The 26,581-nt window shown below is 43.4% G+C and overlaps 1 long non-coding RNA gene across 1 annotated transcript; it reads left to right on the top strand.

The window, feature by feature from the left end:
• Positions 1-2: 2 nt before the first annotated feature.
• On the top strand, positions 3-26,581 carry LOC130887245 (uncharacterized). The gene is made up of 3 exons (XR_009058359.1): positions 3-408; positions 20,272-20,383; positions 24,608-26,581. It is a non-coding gene; the product is annotated as an uncharacterized LOC130887245 (long non-coding RNA).

Raw genomic sequence — 26,581 nt, 5'->3', positions numbered from 1 at the left:
TCCGGAAGGTGGCTTAGTTTGTGGGTTGTATGGTGTTTGCAGAGCGTTCGCTGGACTCCCGGGACACGAAGACGAGCGCTCAGTCTGTGCTGTCCGGAAATGTGTAATTTAGAGGGAGAGACACGAAAGGAATGCTGGGAGGAAGGTCTTCGTTAAAATGCCCTTTGAACTGGACTTGGAAAACTCAATTAAGTAATGAAATCGGCTGTGGGAGGGAACCTAAGCTGGGGTGTCGCTGGGATACAAGTCTAAAGAAGACCTTTGGAGCACCTCTTGGCTCTGAGTGGTACTCGTGATAGCCGTGCCTGGAACATTCACACTTTGTGGCCAGAGTTCCTTCTTCAAGATAATTCTAGTCCTCCGTCCTATTAGTCAGCCCCTCCAGGAAAGCGCCCAAGCCAGTGCTCGGTGAGAAATGGCATTGTCATATGCATTTAGTTCTCCATTCATTTTGCCTCTTTAAATGTTTGTCCACTTCCCTGCCCCTCCTATGCTGTTGTTTTTTTTTTCTTTTTCTCCGACTCCTCTTCCCTTGCCTCAACTTTCACTGTGTGGTCCAAATCACCTCGGCTCATCTGGGCAGACAGTTTTATTTCCTGCCTTAATTGTTTCCACAGGTGAACTTTTGAAAATGTGTGCCAAGTCTAACTGGTGCCTTCCTGCTTAAGCCCGTCCATCTTTTCTCACCGTTAGGATGATAGCCAAACTCTTGAGCATGTGTAAGCCCCTGCCAACGTCACTAGTCTGACTTCATACCATCTCTGTCCTTTCTTAACTCTATACAAAGAGGCCTTCCCCCCGTTTTCTTATGTGGCTGTTGTACTTGTTTAGCACAGGATTTACATATACCGCTCTCTTTGCATAATATTCCGGTTTTGCGGGGCGGCACACACCTTTAATCCCAGCACCCAGGAGGTGGTGGCAGGCAGTTCTCTGTGAGTTCGAGCCCAGCCTGGTCTACAAAAGCTAGTCCAGAAGAGGCTCGAAAGCTACAGAGAAACCCTGTCTCGAAAAAAGCAAGCAAACAAAAACCCTCCTGTTTTATTGTATCCTAAATGCCTCCCACATAATTTATTCTTATTCCTTACTATATTCATAAAATCAATGTCATAAAAATATTGGGATTTGGTATGGTAAATGCCACTAACATACTAGAATGCTTAAAAATACAAAAACAATCCCGAGCTAATGGGAAGCGAGAGGCTCCTCGGTGCCTTTGTGGCTTCAGCCAGTTGGCTCCAGCCTACTGACATTTCAACTCCGTGTGACAGTTTATTTTTTTTTCTGGGTAACTAGCCTTGAACACAATGTATACCACTAGATGGCGCAGTCAACGAAAAACGTGTTCTTTTAACGCTGAATTTCCTTGCAGATCTGATTCCTGGAAGTGAGGGGGCACCTCTATTTATTTTGATGAAGATTAGTAGTTGAGTAAACAGGTCATAGATTAAATCCTTTGGAGTTCATGAGGAAGCACTAGTGTTCCTACTAGTAATAGAGAGTATCTGAGTAGCTTATAGGTGCTACAGGGATAGTTACACTATGTCCCTGACTAACTAACCCACCCAGTATCCTGAGTGGTAGCTAATGCTTTCTGCATTTAACAACAAGGAAATAAACCCAGAGAGCCGAAGCCACTTACTCAAGGCCACACAGCCACTAAGAAACAGAATGAGACTTAGAACCAAAATCTCAGGCTGTAGTTGTGCTCTTCTGTTTAAATACTACAGAGCACTGTTTACTTGAGTGCGTTTTAAATACTACAGAGCATTGTTTACTTGAATGCATTTTAAATATTCTTTACTGAGTTATCCATACCAATGTAAGACTTAAATGGGTATTTATTTATACTTCAAGAGATTATCTTTTTATTCAATTTTCACTCTTACTTATTGGTTTAAATATATTATTTCATGGCAAAATGTTAGAAAAATGTTAAGAGAGGAGCCAAGGGTTTTATTATCAAGGGATATACTTCATTTTTTCATATTGTAAATCATCTGTATTAGGGTTTTGTAGAGGAACAGAACTGATAGAGTGAATATATATATATTATGATAAAGAGGTGTTTGAGAATTACTTGGTAGGTTTACAAACCACACACACACGTGCGCACACACACACACACGAATTATTAGACTGACTTACATGTTATGGTCCAGCTAATCCAACAATGACTGTCTACCAAGGGAAGGTCCAAAAATGCAGTAGTTGCTCAGTGCCCAGTCAGTCTAGATGCTTCAGTTGGTCTTAAGAATACACTGGGATCCCGAAGAAGTGGGTTCCAATGCCAGTGGAAAAAATGTACTTGTCATCGAGCAGCCAGGCAGAGAGAGCAGGCTTCCTTCTTTCGTGTCTGTTATACAAACCGCCAGCAGAAAGGTGTGGCCCTGGTTAAAGGTGACTCTTCCCACCTCAAAAGATCCAGATTAAAAGCGGGCCTTCCCATGTAACATGATTTAATTAAAAACCTTCACATGTGTACCAAGTCACTTAGTTAATTCCCTGTGTAGTCAAGTTGACAACCAAGAATAGCCACAAGGCATCTTAAAAAGGATACAGGATAAGGAGTAACATGGAAAGTATATACCATATGAAGTATATAGACATAGTCTAAAACACCTATGTGTAAATATTGCCCAGTTCAAGAAACTGACACTGCTATATACTCTTCATTATATTAGTGTAGTTTTGGCATGGATAATGTATGTTTATGTGTCAAACAAAAGGAGTTTATATGATGATATAAACTTCACAAACCGTTTCTCAACCTGATGCTATCTATAAACACCAGGCATTGTAAAAGCTACTGTGAGATTCAGAAAAGTAAGCAAACAGTTGAAGAGGGGGTCAGAACATAAAGATGTGCATGACAGAATGTCCCCTCCAATACACATTTGGGGAAGGGATACTGTTTGCTTGGAGAGTGGACCACAGTCAGGTGGCAGAGGAGGAGTGGCTGAACCCATAATAGAATCTGAGTCGCCATTGTTCAGTCTGTGAAGACCATCAAAGCATCGTCTAACAGTCACACCTGGTGAATTGTAGAGGGTGGGGAACTGCAAGAGCGCATCCTCCGCTTCTGTGAACCACATAGGACTCAAGGACTGGTCTCTGAAACACATGACAAACTCTGAATCTTAAAAATGAACTGAGATGGCAATTGCTAACCACAAAATGTGAGACAAAGTTCACAGTGCAAGCCTAAACACCTCAGTTGTTTGCTTGGTATTTTTTCCCCTTGAGGAATAAAATAGAACTTGAAGTATGTACAAAATAGCATTCACCATTTCCAGGATAATAATCTAAAACATTTTGATACATAAAGAACTAGAAACATGCGATACATTTACCAGAAATAACCACCCCCTAAATGCCACCTGCATTATCCAGATCTCGAGAGGGACAGGTTCAAAAAAAGAGAGAAAGAAATATATGGGGATTCTTTTTGGATTGGCTTGTATGATTGGATGTTAATTCAAACTTGATGTGTTGGGGAACTTTAGTGCCTAGTAGTTGTTCAGTTAAATAGTTACCCACTCCAAAAAGCCAGAAGCCTCGTAACGGGGGTGATGTGGGCAATGATGGGCATAGTCCAAAGTTGAAGTCTAGAAGATTCCTTGAGACTCATTGGTATGAACCTGCATGGGAAGAGTGAAGGGGGACGGGTCACCTGTGCACAAGGGACAGGAGCAGTGACAGTCAGTCAGGAGGTCAGCTGTGCACAGGGACAGCAGCAGGGACAGTCATGAGGGTCAGCTGTGCACAGGGACAGCAGCAGGGACAGTCAGTCAGGAGGTCAGCTGTGCACAGGGACAGCAGCAGGGACAGTCAGGAGGATCAGCTGTGCACAGGGACAGCAGCAGGGACAGTCAGGAGGGTCAGCTGTGCACAATGGCAGTGACACCTGCACTCGGGAAGGGAGTGAGCATGAGCTGACCAGCTTTCTCCCACTTTTTTCATCTGCCTCCCCAGCCTGTTGAGTGGTGTCCCCCACATTCAGAGTGGATCTTTTCCTCTAAGTTGCTTTCCCACCTGTTTGTCCTCTCTGGAAATGCCCTCACAGATACAACTGGAAGTGTGTTTTATTAACCCCCTCAGCATCTCTATCCAGTCCCCAAAACCATCATAGCTTTAAAATGACCTAGATGCTGGAATTACCAGACACAGTCTTTAAATAACATTTACATCTATGCCCAAGAAACCAAATAAATGCTATGAATGATTTGAGCAATTGAGAAAATACTGTAAATGGATCATAAGATGGTCAGTGTCAATACGGACATTTTTATGTAAGTTCTCAGGATCGAAACCTACACTCTAGGTCTAAATGCTTGCATGGCAAGTGCTCTACCCTTTGAGCCATCTTCTCGACCCACTCTGGTGTCTAAAAACCCAAGGGCTCACTGTGTAGCTCCGTTGTGAAGCACTTGCCCAGCACACATGAGCCTGTATTTGATCCAGAAACACAGAGAACATGCATTCCTATGTTGACATTGATTAGTCATTAGAGCTTGTGCCTGTTTATTCACCCGGAAGCAATGGGTGAGAGCAACAGATTCTCACCCTTCCCCAAAGAGTATGTTGACGAAGTTGAGTTGTTGCCAAGCAGTCATAGATGTGGTGATATTTTGTTTGTGATCTAACGAATAAAGCTTGCCTGAAGATCAGAGTGTGGAGCTAGCCACTAGTTAGTCATACAGGCCCGACAGTGGTGGCACACAGCTTTAATCACAACACGCAGAAACAGAAGCAGAGGGATCTCTGTGAGTCCAAGGTCACCCTGGGCCACACGAAATGACCAGTCTAAAAGAGAAACAGAGCTGGGTGATGATGGCTCACAACTTCAATCCCATTGCTTGGAGTCATGCGCCTTTAATCCCAACACCAGGGAGGTGGAGACAGGAAGGGATATGGCTGGTTGGAGAGAGGAATATAAAGCCAGTGGAGACAGGAGCTCAAGGCATTCAGTCTGAGGATTTGTGGAGGAGACAGGATCTTGCCCACTTGGGGCTGAGGATTCGGTAGAGGTAAAAGGTCTCTCTAGTAGGTGGCTCCTTTACTTCTCTGATCTTTCGGCATTTATCCCAATATCTGACTCCAGGTTTTTATTATTAAGACCAATTAGAATTCTCACAACATATAGAAGAACATGACCTATGGGTATATGGAGCTTCAGTTTGTTTATTATGAACTTGTTTAACAATCTCTTGTATTTCCTTCTCTGTATACCAGCGGCTTATATCACTTGGCAATTTCTTTTAATTCCTCTTTGAAGTTAATCTTTAGTTAGCATATATGTTAATGGGTTTCATTGTGGCATTTCATACGTCATGCTCAGCACACGTACTGTGAGTCAAATGCTACTTTTAGATGTCCTGTTCAGAAAAGAAGGTAATACAAGACACTTCAGCACTTACCATATCCTCTCCTGCCTGGCTAGGGCTTAAAAACAAAAGTGGTCCCCCAATGAAATTGATCCTTTGTGTCCTGTTTTTACTATTTAGGCTTTATTTGTGACTCATGATTGCTATATAGCTGGCATTACATTCTTGTTAAATGAACCTGAAGATTAATAAAACAAGAAAACTTTTAATATTTGATAAATGAGTGAATACTGAATCAAAATTATTAAACCAGTTGGCTAATATGGTTAAAACAGCAATGACTGCAAGATGGGGGAAGCTCATCCCCAGGTTAAGTAGCCCATCTGGTACTCACAAATTCTCTACTAGTTTTGGCTCATAAAGCTGGTCAACTGGCTTTGGCCTTGCCTTTCTGGTACCCAAAACAGAGTTCATTGCTGTCTCTTGATGGGTTCATTACTAACTGGAGTTTGTACCACTGGACTACACCGCATGCGATACAATTTGACACAGTTAGTAGTTGGTGAATTCAACGTTAGCAGTTTATATGGAAGGGACTGAGCATGGTAGTATGACACCAGCATGTGTAAGGAGGTGGCTAGAAGCCATAGGAGACAGAGTCTCTCTCTCTCTCTCTCTCTCTCTCTCTCTCTCTCTCTCTCTCTCTCTTTCTCTCTCTCTCCTTCTCTCTCTCTCTCCTTCTCTCCCTCCCTCCCCCTCCCCCTCCTTCCCCCCCCCCACAAAAGCAAACAAAAATTCTGGAGTACCAGAGCATGAATAAAGGAAGTTTATGCACCAAACACGTTTTTTATTTTCTTCAAGATGTAAATTTAGGGCTGGAAAGGTGGCTCAGTTAATGCATGTACTGGCCACATAAGGTCAAGGGCATCAGTTTGGATACCTGGAACCCATGGAGAAGGCCAGGTGTGGTGGTGGATCGCTATAATCCCAGTGCCAAGGAGGCAGAGAGAAGCTGATTTCTGGAGTTTGCTGGACAAACAGCCTTTCTCAGCTAGTGAGCTCCAAGTTCAGCCATAGAGCCTATCTCAAAGTATTTAGTAAAGAGTAACTGATGAGGACCCCTGACGTGAGCCTCTGATGATATGCTTCAACCATACTTTTAAGTTTTACTCCATGCTTATTTGGGGGAAATGTGTATGAAGCATCTATTCACCCCAAATACAGAAGGAGCAGGCATACTTAAAGATGCTGTTGAGTCCAGCTGATGAAGTAAGTGGGTTCACTAAGATTACTTACAGGACCATGAGTGACTCACGCATGGCTGTAACACCCAGACAGCCCCCATACCAGTTTTCTACAGCTTGCATGTGTCAGTGTTAGAGACAGAGACACAGAGTGACAAGGGGGAGAGTGAGCAGAACGGAGGGGAGGGGAGAAAGAACGAAAGTGGGGACCAACTCTCCTGTATTAGACTTTGCCATTCCCTACGGAACAGGGGTGCTTTCTAGAGTTTTCTCTGTGCCCAGGTGCCCACTTCTAAACCCAGGTAGTCATGCATCTGGCAAGGGAATAGCATGAGGTAGTAACTGTTTACTTACTAGCTCAGTAGTTCTTGGAATTCTGCTTCCCCAGTTTTGATGTGTGTGCCCTAGCTGATCCCTGTATTATGTTTTGTGGCTATACTGAGTAGAAGGCAAAGTAGACCGGTTTTCTTATGCCATCTTATATGGAATTAGATCCAGCCCCACTAGCATTTTATACATCCACTCCTTCCCAAATCCTCTCTGAGTGACAGGTGCATGGTCAGCCTGGTGAAAGGGACCAGGGAGTATCATACAGCCTGGTGTCTTCATGGTCTTGACTGGATGCACTGGCTTTCTGAGGAAGCAGCTTCAAGGCAGCCAGTTTTGCTCAAGGGTCATGTGGGATACCGACAGGGTAGTTACTAGGGAGAGGAATCCGGAAGCAGATATTGTAAAACTGAAGTGTTCGCAGTGCATCACTTTAAGAACTTTTAGTATTCGTTACTTTCAAGTCATTGAAAGGAGGAAAATTTCATTTCATTTTTGTTTCAGGAAAACATTGCAATGCAGCTCCGTTGGTGGCAGGAGCGGATGGCAGAAAGTTGGTCATGTTAGGGTAGTCAGGAAACAGAAATGTGAGAAGAACCCTGGGCTGGGTACAAACTTCAAAAGTGGGTCCCTGCTAGGTCCTGCCTCTCAAATATTCCACAGTCTCCCAAAATAGCACTGCCAGTCCTGTGGAAGGTGTATCAGAACCAAAACATGGCAGCATTGTAAAACTGTGGGTTGTCAATCTAGACTTTACAGTAGATCACATAAAACTGAGAAAAGGTTTCATATGAAATAAAAAAGTAAATGCCTAGTTTGATGATCAGCACCCTCTGGACATTAATTGAATTTCATTAAAAGGTATAGAAAAATAGAGCAGCAGAAGGTGGAAATGAATTACCAGCTCTTGTTAGAGGCCACTTGTTTGTTCCTGGCTGCTCAGCCTCAAAATAACCACACAGAAACTGAATCAATTAAATCACTGCTTGGCCCATTAACTGTACCTTCTTACTGGCTATCTCTTACATCTTAATTTAACCCATTTCTATTAATCTGTATATCACCACAAGGCTGTGGCTTACCAGGTAAAGTTCCAGCGTCTGTCTCCTTTAGGGCTACATGGCTTCTCTCTGACTCTGCCTTCTTTCTCCCAGCATGCAGTTTAGTTTTCCCTGCCTAGCTATGCTCTACTCTATCACAGGCCCCAAACAGCTTCTTTATTAATGGCATTCATAGCATGCAGAGGGGAATCTCATATCAATTCGGCCTCATTGTTTGAAGCAGAAGTGAGGTGTGGACCAGTGATCCTGTAGCAGCCTCTTTGCTAAAATCCTTTCTGTAGTGGCATCTGCCTGAAAATCAGAGAGTAAAGCAGCCCCACTGCTCAGTCTTACAGACCAGGCAGTGCTAACACACACCTTTAATCCTTAGTAGCCACACTAGTCACCATAGAAACCAGGCAGTACACACCGTTATTCCCAACCCTGGAGAGGAATATAAAACAGGAGACATCTCTCAGGCACAGTCTCATTCTGAAATTTCTGGAGGCAAGATTGCCATTTCAGACTGAGGTCAAGGTAAGAGCCAGATCTGTCTCTTAACTTTTATTAATCAGGTTTCTTCTTTCAATGTTTTTAAAGCTGTTATATAGTCCTTGAGTAAGGCTTATAGATAATACAATTATGTGTTTCTTCATACACCATTTTATAAATGTTATCCAATGAGTCTGTGTTAAATTTAGAATCATTTTAAAGAGTCCTAAGCCGTGGAGTTTTGGCACAGAGAACGAGAATTTGCAATAAAGTACACACATAAACATATATTATTTTAATAGCCTATCTCTTTGTTTCACAGACCCATAAATCTCAGAAGAGTGACTATTGTAGCACAATGCTGGAAACAGAGTCTTTCTGCATACGTGGCACGTACCATTTGGTCCTTATTGCTGGCTTTCTTCCTCAATAACAAGTCTTAAGCATCACTTCTTAATTTCAGAAGTAGGGGAAAGGGTATCTGAAGTGTCCACAGGAAAAGCTGCTAATGGGAGTTGTTTCAGGTTGCTAAGCAACAAATGGGAATGGGATGCAGTTGTGCTACTCCCCAAAAAAGTCTAAACCCTTTTCCTATCCTTCGCTTTAAGATGACAGATAATAGGATCACAGCACTAACCGCAAAACTGATGCAGCCTTCCAACTGTGCTCACAGCCTCTTCTGAGGTCTCTCAAACTCAAGGCCCTAATCACGGTTCGTAGAAGTTAGCATGTCAGGTGCTCCAAATGAGTGTTTGCACCTTCTTTTCAAGGAAGTGGCAAGATTGGCAAACTTTCCTGTATTACCTGCAGTGAGTACTTCCCCTTTTTGATGGGACTCCGTCAAGAAAGGGCACTTTTGATATCTATTGTTTTCCAGTACCTTGTTAGGTTGTAAAGACGAAATGACAGAGACCTTGACTTGAAGCAGCAGCCGCAGGTGAAGGTAAACTGTGCAGACTCACAAAGCACAAATAAGACTCTAAATGCCACAGAACAACTGATGAAAGGATCAGCGATGGAATAGATTTCACATACAATGATTTGTCTTGAAAGGTCTTGAAAAAACCTAAACACAGTATGTTGCAGCAGCTAAAGAGAGGGATTAGGGAAATACCAAGGCAGAGCCCATTTCAAAAGGTAAGTACCTAGTGTCTCTACCCTTTCCAGCAATCTACACACACAGAAACACACACACACACACACACACACACACTGGGAGACAGAGAAAGAGAGATTAATTTGTTGCTACTTTATAAGGCATCCAAGTGATCACAAAGAGACCAGAATGTTTAGTACAGACTTAGGAACTAAAAAATAGCCTACCTAATCTAAAACTCTGAATAAAAATATCAGATTTAGGATGAAATAATTTCAGAGGACTGCATAATAAACACAGTCTTCCAAAGACTCCTGCATAACAACAAGGAGCATGGGAAAAGAAGTTCGTAGATATTTTTAGAAACACTATGGACCAAGAAAATGTACAAGGTCGTGTTTGGATCCATTCTGGAAGTGGGATCATGAGGTGTGTGAAGAATTGCACAGAGGACCCAGAGGAACCTGTGGTCTAGTGGGAAAGGCTGACACAGACACTGATGAGCATGTGAGAAGAAAATGAGGTGGGGGGATGGGAAGCCCTGCACAAGTGTGCCCGTGATGGCTCCACAGGAAGGCCAGCAGTAGGGGTCACATCAGAACGGCAGCCACACTGTGTGTGTGTGGCTTTCATTCTCCAGATAGGATGCCCTGGAGGGCAGCAAGCCAGATGGAGACGGTGCTGAGTCTGTGTGTTGTTTTTGTCCTGTGGTGGATATTTGTAAAACTGATGCCTAGGATAGTGGTGATGGTTATGAATGTAGATGGGTTTACTGACACTGAACTGTATGTATAAAATGGCCAAAGAGGTAGAATTCATTGCTACATGTATTTTACAGCTGACATTTAAAGTTTTTTTTAAAAAATCATGATTGCCGTGAAACACATTTTGCATCTTTATTTTATTTACTTTTTAAAAAATCTATTCTTAAATTTATGAATTAAGTTTCGTTAGTATATAATTTCTTTCCTATAACAAAAACCATCAGCATGAATGTAGAATGTGCTCTTACAAAACAGGGCATTTTTAGTACTTATAATACCCACTGTTTATTGAGCATCTTGTGTTCTAGAACATCCTAAATTATGAGTTGTAGGACTCATTATACTAGTACGTGAGCAAAAATACTCATCTGAGTAAATTAAGGAGATGGAAGGCTTAACCAGCATTAAATTTCTCGAGCTGGACCCACATTTAGAATATGCAATCCCACATTGCACCTTCCTGAGGTTGGCCCTTATTTCATTTTGGTACTCTCCAGCCAAGCATGAAAGTACATACAAATAACTGACAAATACTGTATTTTCCTCCCAAGTTAATTTACTGCTAAATATCTTGAGGATGGCTGGGTGTTTTACCTCAACATTTTGATGAACTTCAAGAGAGAAAAACACCATAGCAATGTAATGAGAAAATTTGGATCAAAGAGAGAATGGCTAAATATTTAGTTTCAGGTTTTTTTTAATTAAAGGCTAGCAAATGCATATAAATTAGTGTCTGTTTCCATTAAACTTATTTTTCAGGCTATGTTACTGAACTTTGAAGAGACGTAGAATGGGCAGTTCAAATATGTTGTTGCTTCAACAAAATCTTAAGAACTAAAACTGTTCACCTGCTACCGGAGTGAGGTGATTGCACTGCTATCCAATTTGTTGCCAAATGAACAAAATGCATTTTAAAAAACCCTTCAATACCAACCCTCTTTTATTCATTAAAGTCTTCTTGTGCCTCGTTAATTTTAATGGCATAATCTGACTCTGATTGAAGTGCACCTGAATGCAGTTAGCGCCTCATCAGGACTGATGTGTTCCTGGTAATTCAGGCCACCCTCACAGAGCACTCACGCATCCTGAGTTCCTCCTGTGTGTCTGTGTCAGCAGCAGTACAGCCTCTGCATTTTAGGAACCCCCTGTCTTACTGCATGACCTCACCTATATTACTTGACATCTTCACAAACTGCTTTCAGACTGAGTTTGTGCAAACAAGGCTTTTGTGTGTGTGTGTGTGTGTGTGTGATGCCAAGATTTGCCATTTCTTCCCCTGAAATCAGCAGCTTGAAGGCACATATAGACTGTATGGGTCAAATACACTTTTGGAGAGTGAGGAGTCTGGTACGGCTAATAAAAACTAAATGACAATATTAGTTCAGTGCGTTTCTGTGTAATTGTTTCATAAAAACTAATTTTAAAACTCTTCTTAAATCTTGCCTTTATACCACAATTGCATCTTTTTAAAAATGTTTTTGACAATTCATATATGTTCTCTTAGGGCTTCTATTGTAGTGATAAAAACACTACCGTAGTGATAAAAACCATCCCAGGGAGGAGTTTATTTCATCTTACAATGCGTAAGTCCATCACTGAAGGAAGCCAGGGCAGGGACTCAGGGCAGAAATCTGGAGGGGGTACAGGAACAGAGACTACAGCACTGGTTCTCAGCCTGAGGGGTGTGGCCTCTTTGACAAACTTATTTCCCCAAAATATTTACTTTATGACTCATAGCAGTAGCAAATTTACAGTGACAATGAAAATAATTTTATGGTTGGAGGCACCACAACATGCAGCGCGGTATCGGAAGGGTCACAGTCTTAGAAAGGCCGAGAACCACTGCGGTCCGCTGAAGCTCACCCTGAAGCTCACCCGTCACTGGCTCGCTTCTCATGGCTCGCGCATCCTGCCCCCTTACAGTAATTTCCCGTGGATCCCAGGCCTTGGTCTTTGTTATGGCCATGTCTTCTTTCTCTGACCCAGGTACTGTCGCGGCCCCCCTCGTCCAGCAAGGAAGACGCGACCACCGGAGCTCTTCTCACTGCAGTTTTATTTCAGGACCTTTTGACAATTGTAAAATCTCTCTCCCCCCCTCTCTCCCCCCCTCTCTCCCCCCCCTCTCCCCCTCTCTCCCCCCTCTCTCCACCCCCCCTCCACCCCCCCTCCACCCCCCCTCACCCCCCCTCTCACCCCCCCCTCTCACCCCCCTCTCTCTCCCCCCCTCTCTCTCCCCCTCCCCCCCTCTCCTCCCCCTCTCTCCCCCCCTCTCTCCTCTCCCTCCCTCTCTCCTCTCCCAGCCCTTAAGTAGGCCTGGGCCACCAACCTCAGATTGCCAGGTGGGCACTGCCCATAGGTCCACACATATGCAAGCAGCTGACAGTCATTGCATGATAATAGCATAAGTCAGGCCTAGTTGATATTAGAAGTTGATTATCACAGCACTCGCTTTCGGGATTGCGGAGGGCAGGAGCCAGCACCATCATGTGTGACTCCACGCAGCTCTCTACATTGCCATCAGGTGTGGCTTCACGCAGCTCGCTACAGTTCCCCCTTTTTGTTTTGTAAAGCTACAGGCAAGAGTAGAGGTCTGATCTCTGTTAAAAATGGAACATGTGCTAGTGTCCGTCCAAGTGTCATTCACCCAGAGAACACTAGACCTGTCCGGTGTCTTTTTACAGAGGTGGGAGTTAGACACCAACCCACATGCAATCAGACTTGCTCTTCTTGAGGTTGATGTATGCTTACCTCAAGTGCAGTGCGCAAGCCTCGCATCCTGTGCTCGCTTCTATCTCTTTTAAGATAGCCAAACTTGGGGAGACTGTCCTGCTTCAATGGCCGTGAAGGCCTGAATGATCATAACTGCATTGCAATGCTGTGAAACCCTTATGTGACAGACGCACCACAGGCATACCAGGGAGGTAAGCACCATTAAGCCTGTTAGGGCTACTACTCCCGCCCACTCCTTCAGATGATCCATGGAGTGATCCAGGAGGATAGTCCTTCTGCCAGGCTGGTATCCATGCGTGTGGAATCTGCAGTCGCAATCGTCATCTGCAGCTTTTCCAGTTGTTTTTGAATTCACCAGACCAATTACCTAAAAGATATCTAGACAATTCTTTAGACAGATTAGCTGCATGGGTTAATCTTTCATACTGAATGCTGGTCACACACAGCCCTGGATGGATAGAAATGTCTGACAGACTAGGGTATGGACTTGCCTCTTAACATACCCCAGCTGCCATACCCCCGTGGCACATTCATTCTTGTCAGCTGAGTGCATGGAAGACACCTTCTCCCTCGTGCACCTCTTTGGCTTCCCTAGCAGCTCAGCTGATCCTGCTTCTGCTAAGTGACCATATGCTGTATTCTCATGGGTTGTCTGATCTTACACAGGATTTAAAGATAAATGCCCATGACAACAGGTGTTGAGATTGCCAGCAGTAGGGTTCCTAATCACCACTAGACCCAACCTCCCATTTGGGCTATGGTATTCTACCAACCCTTTGGCTAAAACAGTACCCACAGGTACCTGCTCTTACAATAGGGCAGTCTCTTGATTTAAATTCGCTCTGTCACAGACTCTTCAGCAGCGTGCAGAGCCTAAAACTGCCATTGCCTTTTCCTTGCCCCGCGGCTACGCTGCGTTCTCGGGCAGCCCTGTGGGGTCTGTGCTCCAGCTTGTCTCAGCTCCAGCACTTGTTGCTTTGCTGATACTCTTAGCACTGCTGTGGCATCTGCCAGGCTAGGCACCGACTGCTGAGGCAATGTGCCTTCCACCACAGCCACCTAGCAATGCTCTGCTCCAGCTCTGCTCCAGCTGCATTCATTCTGGGTCCAGACTGGTGCACGGAGTGGAGCGGAACTCAGGAAAGCAGGTTTGCTGCTCTGAAGGAACCCCGCTTAAATTATCTTATAGGGAATTTGGACGTTGTCAATCTCTCTGGCTACTTCCTGCTGAGTGGGGACGCTGCATTCTTAAGGATATTTACTGCAATTTACTGTCATTTTCCAGCCACGCTCGGACACAGGTCACAGCAGCGACTGGGGAGAGGCGGAGACTCTACCTCCCCACCGAGCTGGAAGTTAGGCATGGCAGCACAGCCCTGACCCCACGGGGGTGAGACAGATCCCCTCTTTTCCTGTTGCCCGGGGCAGGGACAGAGGTCCAGGCCAACAGATCTTATCAAGGTTGTGCTGCACTTCTATGCCCTGAGGCACATGCTGGGAGTGGCCTAGCCTTCTGGCCTTGTTGGTCCTCAAGGCAGGTCCTGGGTGTTTGCAGCTTCGCAGACCCTCAACGCTGCTTGGCCTTGGAGCCGCAGCTGCTCACTCTCCACTGCAAACTCAGGAGGTCTCGGTAATTCAAACCACATGAATCTAACTCCCTTCCTTAGCGTACCTTGTTCTGCAGCAAAATTCAGATCTCTACCAAGCTTGTCCCAGGATGACACATTAAGATTGCCAGAGACGGCAAACCAAGGAGCAATTGTGTCACATTCAGTCAAAAACTTTTCCAATGCGCTCCTTAACAGCTCGTTAAGAGCCAGAAAAATCAAGTGTGATGTTGAAGCGCCCATTCTAAAATCCCATTCTTTTAGTTTTACTTTAAACCGTCCACTTTGGTCGTGGCTCTCATTACCCCCACTCTCCCTTCTACCAGCGAGAGTGGAAAACCCACTTTTTTCGCGGATCCCCAATCTTTACCTGAGGATTATCTGGTGCACCCCCTGACTGCAGCAAGTTCTGGGCTCCACGGAGAGAGGTTTGGAGGATCCCCGTACACGGCACCACTTGTCTTGTCCCCGTACGGGCCACCAACTGTCGCGGCCCCCCTCGTCCAGCAAGGATGACGTGACCACCGGAGCTCTTCTCACTGCAGTTTTATTTCAGGACCTTTTGACAATTGTAAAATCTCTCTCTCTCTCTCCCTCTCTCTCTCTCTCCCTCTCTCCTCTCCCAGCCCTTAAGTAGGCCTGGGCCGCCAACCTCAGATTGCCAGGTGGGCACTGCCCATAGGTCCACACATATGCAAGCAGCTGACAGTCATTGCATGATAATAGCATAAGTCAGGCCTAGTTGATATTAGAAGTTGATTATCACAGCACTCGCTTTCGGGATTGCGGAGGGCGGGAGCCAGCACCATCATGTGTGACTCCACGCAGCTCTCTACATTGCCATCAGGTGTGGCTTCACGCAGCTCGCTACAAGGTACAAGAGTTTACTGACCATGATTAGAGTGGATAAGAACTAGAAGCCGTAGCTTCCTCCTCACAAATGTTGATAGCCAGAGAATGTTTCCCCACAGAGGCCTCTGAAGGATAGCAGCTAACCCGTCCGGCTCTTCTGTATGTCTGTAGACGAACATACTAAACACACCGAGGTTCCAGGCTGTGGAGGTACTAGGATGCACGGCATCAAAGTCACCTGACTCCAACTCCTCTGCATGTGTGGCGGGCGTTTCGTCATTTCCTTGCTCTACTAAGTGCTGCAGCTGGTGGAGGACAGGACCAATTCTCTCAAACAACAGGGTCAACTCTAGTGTGCTGCCCAGGTGTGGTGCACACTTGTGGTGAGGGGTGGGGCAAACTTTTCCAGCATGAGTGTGGGGAGCCAGCTTTCCCCTGATCAGGTCTTCTGCTGCAGTACCCAGCAAGGAACAGCACCTGCTATCCCAGGGTCAGTGAAGGGTGGGACTGGCTCAGAACAGCACGGTTCTAATGACCCCTTCATGGACCAATGACATCATCACAGACCCCAGCTGCAGAGGATCCCTCACGGATCCAGACATAGACCTCGGCAGCAGCTTGGTTCTCTAGATATCACCATGGCCTAAAGTGGCAGCTCAGGACATTCAGATTGGCATGAGCCTGAGGCAGCATGGATCTTGGATACCAACATGGCCTTCGCACAGCCTTCAGTGGCAACAGGAGCTCCAGTCATCAATACAGTCCCACCCCCCCTCAGCTGCTTCAGGGCCATGGATCAAGATCTGGCCCTCGGCAATAGCTCAGGGATGAACATCACCTTGTACTCAGGTGGCTATCAGGCTGTTCTTATCAGCTTCTTCCTCACCACCTTCAACTCTTCAAATTCGCCTCTCTTCCCAGCCCATGAACCATTCTTCCTATTGCCCTCTTCCATTTCCTGCACTCGCTCACCAAAATGGTGCCCAATGGCCCAGTGCCAGGCCTCTTGTTTGGGTCAGAGGTGGTGCTTGGTTGAGTCCTGCCCACTCCAGCCACAAGGCATGGCACGGAGCTGTTGTTTTTCTTCTCTAGAGTGCTTGGACCAAGAGACCTCTGGCAACACTCGATATGATGGTGCCCAATTGCCAGACACCTCTGGTTCCTGGTTGATTGTGTTCCCCTGAGACCTAAGAGTCTGGGGTGGGGTAGGGGAGGGGTTGAAAGTTGGGGGTGGGAGGAGCCATCTGTGTCCTCTGCCAGCTCAGACCTAGAAAGGGTTGAGCCACTCCTGACTGACTGTCCAAATAACATATTTTTGGTTTCCTCCTTTTCAACATTTCTTATGAATCCCTTCTTGCTTTCTGGCTTCTGTAAGTACTCATTCCAACTTAAACGTGTACATCTAAACATTGGCATTTCAAAGTAATCTTTATGAAGTTGTTTGCCACCCTCAGACACTTCTAGTGATGACATTGCTTCAAAAAAGACTACTACAGTCAGAGTTCGGATGCCTAGAATGCTACTTGACAAATGTCTACCTAACAAATGGCTAACTGTAGTGGCATTTCAAATGTATTTTAATAAATAAAGACCGCCTGAAGATCTGAGAGTGAAACAGTCCCACCGGTCAGCCTCACAGACCAGGTTATGATAACTCACACCTTTAATCTCAATAGCCATAATGACACACACCTTTAATCTCAATAGCCATAATGACACACACCTTTAATCCCAGTACCCATAATGACACACACCTTTAATTTAAGTAGCCAAAATGACAAGCACCTTTAATTTCAGTAGCCATACTAGTTGCCAGAGAAACTGGAACCCTAGAGGGGAATATAGACAGAGGGAAGACAGTTCTCACACACAGTCCTTCTGAGATTCCAGGAGGCAGGATCGCCATTTTGGACTGAGGTTGAGGTAAGAGCAAGTGGCTGGCTGTTTTGCTTTTTGGATCTTCAGGTTGAACCTTGATTTCTAACCCTGAGTTTTTATTAATCATGCTTCACCTAACCTAAGAAGATGCTTGCTGGCTAGAAGTGCCTGGCCTTGGGCACAGATAAAAGGCAGTACTCACAGACGCACCTGCATGCGCCTTCAGCAAAGGAATGGCTGGCCTTCCCATAGATAAGGAGGCCAACGGAAGAATATCAGATATTAATTAAGTCAAACATTCCTCTAGGACACTGGTTCTCAACCTGTGAGTCTCGACTTCTCTAGGGGTCAAGCAACCCTTTCAGAGGGTCACTTAAAACCACTGGAAAACACAGAGATAAACATTATTATTTGTAAAAATAGCAAAATTGCAGTTTTGAAGTAGCAACAAAATAATTTTATGGTTGGGGGTCACCACCACGTGTGGAATGGTATTAAAGGTCACAGGGTCAGGAAGGTTGAGAACCACTGCTCCATGATTTCTGGTGTTCATTCTTAGCTGTGAGATCCCTGGTTAGAGGTAATGCTACACGGAATAGCAAGCAGGCCTGACTTTTAGTTTCAGCTTGAGTTCCTGTCCTGACTTCATTCAAGGATGGGATGTGACCTAGAGGTAAAAGTCAAACAGCCCTGTTTTGGGAGGTAAGTTGCTTTGCATACTAGTGTTTTTGTTTTGTTTTTTTGAATCATAGCAACAGAAAGGGAACTGGAGCAGCTGCAGATGTTGAACACTTCACAACTTTTCATTAGCAGTTTGTATTTCCTCTTTTGAGAACTCTCTGTTCAGATCTAGGACTTACATTTTGATTGGGTTGTTTATTTTCATAAGGTTTAGTGGTTTTATTCATTCTTCATAGAGTCTAGGTATTATTCTCTGTCAGATATATAGCAGGCAGAGCCCCCATTCTGTAGGCCTCTGTTCTGTAATCTCCTGTTGATGTGGGATGTGCTTCTGTATATGTGTTTCTTTTATTGGTTGATGAAAAAAGCTGTTTGGGCCAATGACTTAGCAGAATAAAGCCAGATGAGAAATCAGAACAGAGAGAGAGTGAGAGCACACATGAGAGAGAGAGAGAGAGAGAGAGAGAGAGAGAGAGAGAGAGAGAGAGAAGAAGAAGAAGAAGAAGAAGAAGAAGAAGAAGAAGAAGAAGAAGAAGAAGAAGAAGAAGAAGAAGAAGAAGAAGACATGGCTTGTAGTAGCCAAAAAAGAAAGATGCCAGAACATTACTGGGAAGTGACAACCTCATGGCGATACATAGTTTAATAGGAGTGGGTTAATTTAAAATGTAAGAGTTAGATAGGAATATGCCTGAGCCATTGAACAAACAGTGTTCTAATTAATATAGTTAATGTTTGATTATTCGGTTCTGGGTAGCCAAGAAATTAAAACTCAGTCTCTGCTTAGACCCTGTCCTGTAGTGTCCTGTTCTATAGTCCCTGTCCTGTAGTCCCCTGTTCTATAGTCCCCCATTCTGTAGTCCCTGTCCTGTAGTCCCCATTCTGTAGTCCCCTGTTTTATAGTCCCCGATTCTGTAGTCCCTGTCCTGTAGTCCCTGTCCTGTGGTCCCCTGTTCTATAGTCCCCCATTCTGTAGTCCCCTGTCCTGTAGTCCCCATTCTGTAGTCCCCTGTTTTATAGTCCCCGATTCTGTAGTCCCTGTCCTGTAGTCCCCTGTCCTGTAGTCCCCTGTCCTGTAGTCCCCTGTTCTATAGTCCCTGTCCTGTGGTCCCCTGTTCTATAGTCCCTGTCCTGTAGTCCCCCATTCTGTAGTCCCCTGTCCTGTAGTCCCCTGTCCTGTAGTCCCCCGTTCTGTAGTCCCCTGTCCTGTAGTCCCCCGTTCTGTAGTCCCCTGTCCTGTAGTCCCCCGTTCTGTAGTCCCCTGTCCTGTAGTCCCCCATTCTGTAGTCCCCATTCTGTGGTCCCCTGTTCTATAGTCCCCCATTCTGTAGTCCCCTGTCCTGTAGTCCCTGTCCTGTAGTCCCCTGTCCTGTAGTCCCCTGTTCTATAGTCCCTGTCCTGTGGTCCCCTGTTCTATAGTCCCCCATTCTGTAGTCCCCTGTCCTGTAGTCCCCTGTCCTGTAGTCCCCCATTCTGTAGTCCCCATTCTGTGATCTCCTGTTCTATAGTCCCTCATTCTGTAGTCCCCATTCTGTGGTCTCCTGTTCTATAGTCCCTCATTCTGTAGTCCCCATTTTACAGTCCCCATTCTGTGCTCTCTGATTTTTATACAATTGGCAGTTTCTTTTGCTGAAGTTTTTTAATTTCATGAAGGCCCACTTGTCAATTGTTTGCCTTATTTCCTATGCAACTTAAGTCCTATAAAGAAAGCTCTTACATTTATTTACTTATTTATTTTTGTTTTTTTTGAGAAAGGATTTATTTGTGGCTTTGGAGCCTGTCCTGGAACTAGTTCTTGTAGATCAGGCTGGTCATAAACTCACAGAGATCCACCTGCCTCTGCCTTCCGAGTGCTGGGATTAAAGACATGTGCCACCACCGCCTGGCTAGCTCTTACTTTAAAAAAATTATTTAAAAAAGTTTATTAAACTGAACTTACAAAATCCAAATACCACACACTAAAATTTACCAGACCCAAGTCTATGGATTTTAATGAACTTCTATAAAATTAGAACAGTTATTGTGAAGATAGCAAGCACATGTAAGTGAATAAATACAATATTTTTATTTTCAGGTCTGGGCTACTTCACTCAGAATGATGTTTTTCTAGCTTCATTCATTGACCTGTGAATTTCAGGTTTCCATTTTTCTAACAGCTGAGTAGTAGTTTATTGTACAAATGTGTCACATTTTCTGTCTCTATTAATTCACTGATGGACATCTTGTCTGTTTTCAGTTTCTGGCTGTTATGAAGAGAGCAGCAGTGAACAAGGTTGAGCAAGTGTTCGCGTGGCGGGATGAAGCATCCTTTGGGTATATGCTGAAGAGTGGTATAGCTGGATCTTGAGGTAGATCTATTCATAGCTTTCTGAGGAACCACCACATTGGTTTCCATAGTGACTGTACAAGTTTGCACTCCCACCAGGAATGGATGAGCGCTTCTCTGCCCCACATCCTCACTGGCTTGCGCTGTTACTTGTTTTATTTGTCTTGCCCATTCTGACTGACTTAAGATGATATCTCAAAGTAATTTTGGTTTTCACTCCCCTGATGACTAAGGGTGTTGAACATTTCTTTGTTTCTCAGGTTTTTTGTGCTTCATCTTTTGGGAACTCTCTGTTTAGATTTGTACCTCATTTTATTGGTTATTGTTCTCTTGGTGTCTGGCTTTTTAAAGTGATTTATATAGTTTAGATATTAGCCCTCCTTCAGATGTATAGTTGATAATCTTTTCCTGTTCTGTAGCCTGTCACTTTTTCTGAATCAGAGCATTTTCATGAGATCCCATTTATGAATTGTTGTTCTAAGTACCTGCACTATCTGTATCCTGTTTAAAAAATCTTTTCTTGTGCCAACGAGTTCAATACTAGTCTTTATTTTCTCCTCTATCAGATTTAGTGTATCTGGCCTTATACTGAGGTCCTTAGTTGATCTGAGCAGAGTTTTGTGCAGGGTGATAAGTACAGATCTTCTTGGATTCTTCTACACATAGCTGTCCTGTTTGGCCAGCATCATTTCTTGAAGATGCTGTCTGTTTTCATTGTGTATTTTTGGTTTCTTTATAAAAAAAAATCAGGTGTCCATAGGTGTAAGGATTTATGTCTGGGTCTTAAATTCAATTTCATTGATCAACATGCTTGGTTTTATGCTAATACCATGCTTTTTAAAATTAGTATAGCTCTATAGTACATTTTGAGATCAGCACTTATGGTATTCCCAATGATTCTTTTATTGTGCAGGATTGTTTTAGCTATGCTGAGCTTTTGTGTTTCCATATGAAGCTGAATTATCTTCCTTTCAATTTATGTGAAGAATTGCATTGGATTTTTGAGGAAGACTGTATTGAATCTGTAGATTACTTTTGGTAGGATGGCCAATTTCACTACCTTAATTCTACCCATCCAAGAACATGGGAGATCATTCCACCTCTGAGATCTTCAGTTTCTTTCTTTGATGTCTTAAGGTTTTTATTACACAGGACTTTCACTTGCTTGGTTAGAGTTACCCCAAGATTTTATATTTTGAAGCTATTGAAAAAGGTTTTGTCTCCTTGATTTGTTTTCCAGTCTGCTTGTCGTTTTTATACTGGAAGGGTACAGATTTTTGTGAGTTAATTTTGTATCCAGCTATTTTGCTGAAAAGTGTTTATCAGCCATAAGTGTTTCCTGGCAAAAATTTAGAACCATTTGTAAACAGAAACAGAGCTTTCATTTACCATCTGGGCAGTAATAATGATAATAACATAATCACACACAAACTTATATTACTTACAAACTGTCTGGCCTGTTGCTCAGTCTTATTACTAGCTAGCTCCTACTTTTAAATTAACCCATTTCTATTAATCTAGTTTTTTTTTAATAACTTAAAAAAGAAAAAAGAATCAATTTCATTGTGTAAAATTTACAATAAAGGTTTGACTCTCAGGGCAGAGAGAAAGAAGAGAAGAACCTGCCCTGCAGCTGATAGCCTGTCAGCTTGCATCAGAATCCTGTGTTCGAATACTTGCTTCGCCTTCCAGACTTCCCAGATTTGACACCCACTTTTCTGCTGAGGCTGATCCCTGGCAGTACATCTTTCCAGCTCCGCCCCTCCTCATCTGAATCCTCAGTTTGATTGTTCTGTCTAACACTATCCTGCCTGGATATTGGTCAAACAGCTTTTACTATCAACCAATGGGAGCAGCATATGGTCACAGCTACAGAAGGGCTATCTCTCACCGCAGACATTTATGTATACTGTCATAGCATCTGCAAATGAAGACACTTTGACTTCTCCCTTTCTTATTTGCATCCCCTTGATCTCCTTCAGTTGTCTTATTGCTTTAGCTAAGGCTTCAAGTACTATATTTAGGTATGGAGACGGTGGAAAGTCTTGAATTATGCCTAATTTTAGTGGAATTGCTTTGATTTTCTATCCATTTAAGTTGATACCGTCTGTGGCCTTGTGTAAATATCCTTTATTATACTGAGGTATGACCCCCTATATCCTTAATCTCTCCTGGACTTTTATTGTGAAGGGATGTTAGATTTTGTCAAAGACCTTTTCTCCATCCAATGAGATGATTGTGTGGGTTTTGTCTTTCAGTTTGTTCATATGGGAGATTGAATTTACCAATATACATATGTTGAACCATCCCTGCATCTCTGGGATGAAGTCTACTTGATCATGATGGATGATCTTTTTGGTGTATTCTTGGATTCAGTTTGCAAGAATTTTATTGAGAATTTTTGCTTCTATTTTCATAAGGAAAATAGGTCTGTAATCTTTTTTTTTTTGGTTTCATCTTTATGTGATTTCAATATCAGAGTAATTGTGGCCTCTTAAAAAATTAGGCTATATTTCTTCTGTTTTTATTTTACAGAACAATTTGAGGAGTGTCTTAGTTAGGGTGTCTATTGCTGTGTAGAGATACTATGACCACAGCAACTCTTTCAAAGAAAACACTTAATTGGGGCTGGCTCCCAGTTTCAGAGGTTTAGGTCATCATTGTCATGTCAAGAATCATGGAGGCATGCAGGCAGACATGGTGTTGGAGAAGGAGCTGAGAGTTCTACATCAAGATCAAGGCACCAGGAAGTGACCTGGCTTGAACTTCTGAGACCTCAAAGCCCACCCCACAGAAACACACTTTCTCCAACAAGGCCACACCTCCTAATTATACCAGTCGCTATGGACCAAGTATTAAAACACATGATTCTATGGGGGCATTCCTATTCAAACCACTACAAGGAGTATTAGCATTAATTCTTTTTGAAAGTTAGGTAAAATTCTGCATGGGATCCATTTGACCCTGGACTTTTATTTTTAATTGGAAGACTTTTAATGATTACTTCTACTTTACAAGGGATTATACGTTTGCTTAAATTGCTTGTCTGATCTTGCTTTAAATTTGAAAGGTGGTATATATCAAGAAATTTGTCCGTTTATTCTAGATTGTCCAGTTTGGTAGAGTGCAGGTTTTTAAGTGTGTCCTTATGATTCTCTGGATTTCCTCAGTGTCTGTTGTTATGTCCCCCTTTTCTTTTCTGATTCCATTAGTTTAGATCTTCTCTCATTTCTTAGTTAATTTGGCTCAAGGTTTGTCAACTGTCTTGATATTCTCAGAGAACCAGCTCTTCACTTCATCCTTGTGTGATTTGTTTTTACTTTATTGACTTTAGCCCTGAGTCTGACTGTCTCTTGCTGTCTACTCCTTTAGGGTGCTGTTTCCTCTTTTTGCTCTAGAGTTTTCAGGTGTGCCTTTGAGTTCCTAATATTAGATCTCTCATTTTTTTAAAAAAAAATATTTATTTTTTTATGTAGGTACTTAATGGTATGAACTTACTTCTTAGAATTGTCTTTATTGTGTGCTGTGGGTTTGGGTTTGTTGTATTTTCATCTTTGTTCAATTCTGAAAAGGTTTGAATTTTTTCTGAATTCTGTTTGACCCATTTTTCATTCAGTAGTGAGTTGTTCACTTTCCATGAATTTGTAAACTTCCTATTGTTTCTGTTGGTGTGGATATTCAGCTTTAATCCATGGTGGTCAGATGGGTGCAGGGTGTTGTTTCAGTTTTCTTGTGTGTCTGTTGTGGCTTGCTTTCTGTCCATGCATGTGGTCAGTTTTGGAAAGTTCTATGAGGTGCTGAGAAGCAGGTACATTCTCCTGTGTTTGGGTTAAATATCTTCTAAGTCCATTTGGTTTATAGCATCAGTTAGCTCCAGCATTTCTCAGTTTAGTTTTTTGTCTAGAATTTCTCAAATGTGTAAATTATAGTTTTTATGAAGAATTTTATGGAGAATTTCTGCCATGTTTTTTTAATCAAACATAGGACTAACTGTAGACATATCCACATTGCTCTTCAACAAATGGCAAATTGGTCACTTTTCCTGATCTTTACCAAAGCTAATGATTTATAATTTTATGGCATAAACTGCTGAGACAATAAATTGCAAAAGGTCTAGGCTCTGCTATCTGGCTGTGAACATTTTCATTTGTTACCCTGAGATTAAATTTCCTGGTTGAGTTTACATAGCTTTGTTGATGGGGTTGTTTGGGTTTTCCCTACTCACAAGCACTATTCTTCCTCCTAGGTTATTCTTTTGCTGGAGCATCACTGAAAGTTCAGAAGAGTCACCAAAATCTTTCCAGTTTGGATGGGTCTGAACCCCAACATCTCTCAGTACTGGGCTGCCTCGGACATGTTTGCTGTTCTCCATGTCCCAGGGCTTGCTCTCTGCTAGTGCTCCATGTTCTCTGCTAGTGCTCCGTGCTCTCTGCTAGTGCTCCATGTTCTCTGCTAGTGCTCCATGCTCTCTGCTAGTGCTCCATGCTGTCTGCTAGTGCTCCATGTTCTCTGCTAGTGCTCCATGCTGTCTGCTAGTGCTCCATGCTGTCTGCTAGTGCTCCATGCTGTCTGCTAGTGCTCCATGCTGTCTGCTAGTGTTCCATGCTCTCTGCTAGTCCTTCATGTTCTCTGCTAGTGCTCCATGCTGTCTGCTAGTGCTCCATGCTGTCTGCTAGTGCTCCATGCTGTCTGCTAGTGCTCCATGTTCTCTGCTAGTGCTCCATGTTCTCTGCTAGTGCTCCAGATTCTTCCATGCACAAGAACAACTAGAGTCAGCCCAGGGTCTAAGAGGAATTCTAAAGTAGAAGTTTAGGCTCCTCTCTTGGCGGCACTGTCTCCTCTGATATTTAAACCCTTCGACTCAGACCTGTTCTTCTTACCCAGGGAGTCAAATCAGTGGTCAATTGCTAAATATTATAAGTTGCCAGGACAAAATAACAAATTACACACACACACACACACACACACACACACACACACACACACACACAGAGCAACTGTGTGCCTAACCATAGAATTTTCATCACAAAGTATGGGCATCAGAGAGCAGTGGAAGGAAATTCTTCAAGAGTTAAAGAGAAGAAGGGAAACAGAGAATGTAATGTTTATTGAGTCAAGTAATTAGGTTTGTGCTTTGCGAGCTGTGACTTCTATCTCTTTAATATATTCCAAATCAAGAGTGGGTTACATTTAGAATTTTTATTGGAGGGAGGCAGCAGGCATTGAGCACAGAGTCTTGTGTGCATACTAAGTATATTCTTCTGCACTGAGCTATAGCCACAGCCTCAAAGGAGTTTTTGAAACTAGAAGAGAATGAAACAAAGCATTGTCTAGGAAATCATCAGTGTGCGTCTTAAATATCAAGGTAAGTATTGTTGACAAAACCTTTATTTACAATCCATGTATGTGTGTAAAATGCCTCTTCCCATAGGTACTAATTTTTTAAAAGAAGAAATTGTAGTGACTGTTCTACTGTGTTTTTCACCATAAAAATTTTGTAAGGCGGGAATGCTCTCCTAATCACAGAAAGCCAAGGTGGTGTTTAAAGAAACTGGTTTTGAGCATATGTCAAAAGTCTTGCCTGGCATTTACAGGTGACCAACAGCCAATCAGTGCCCTGCACCAACCAATGCAGTTATAGCAACTGGTGCGCTGTGGCCTTCTTTGTTTTTGTCTTGCTTTTTAGTAGGTAAGAATATAGACCCTTTGGCAGCACTGAGAGGAGGGGCTCAAGTTTCTTCTCTCCAGGTGGTCTTCCTCATACTGACCTGAAGAAACTCTCAGCCTCACTCTCAAAGAGCTCCCACTTGCCTGTTGGATTGCTCTCTCAAATTAAATTCTTCTGGCTGCCTTCAAAGCATTCACAGGTTTTGTGGTAGTCAACCTGCTTCCAAAGGGTGTTTCCAATGGGTGGACTGAAGCAGCTCCAGAGAAAGAGATGGACTTTCCTTTCCCTCAGAACAGCCCTAGGTGAAAACCAGCTCTAGCTGCTTCCTGGTCAGACACAAGGGATAGCACAATTTAAAAAAAATAAAAATAAAAAAAAAATAAAAAAGCCAGAGTGACACAGGCCTTTAATCCTAGCCCTAGGGAGTTAAAGGCAGTCTGATCTTAGTTCAAGGCCAGCCTTGTCTATGGAGTGAGTTCCAGGACAGCTACAACAACAAAGCAACGCCCCTACCCCCACTAAAGCCCTGTGATTCAGAAGTGCACGCCACCT

Source organism: Chionomys nivalis, chromosome 15 (assembly GCF_950005125.1).
Source record: "Chionomys nivalis chromosome 15, mChiNiv1.1, whole genome shotgun sequence".
Classification (NCBI taxonomy): Eukaryota; Metazoa; Chordata; class Mammalia; order Rodentia; family Cricetidae; genus Chionomys; species Chionomys nivalis.
This window is presented reverse-complemented; position numbering and strand designations above follow the sequence as displayed.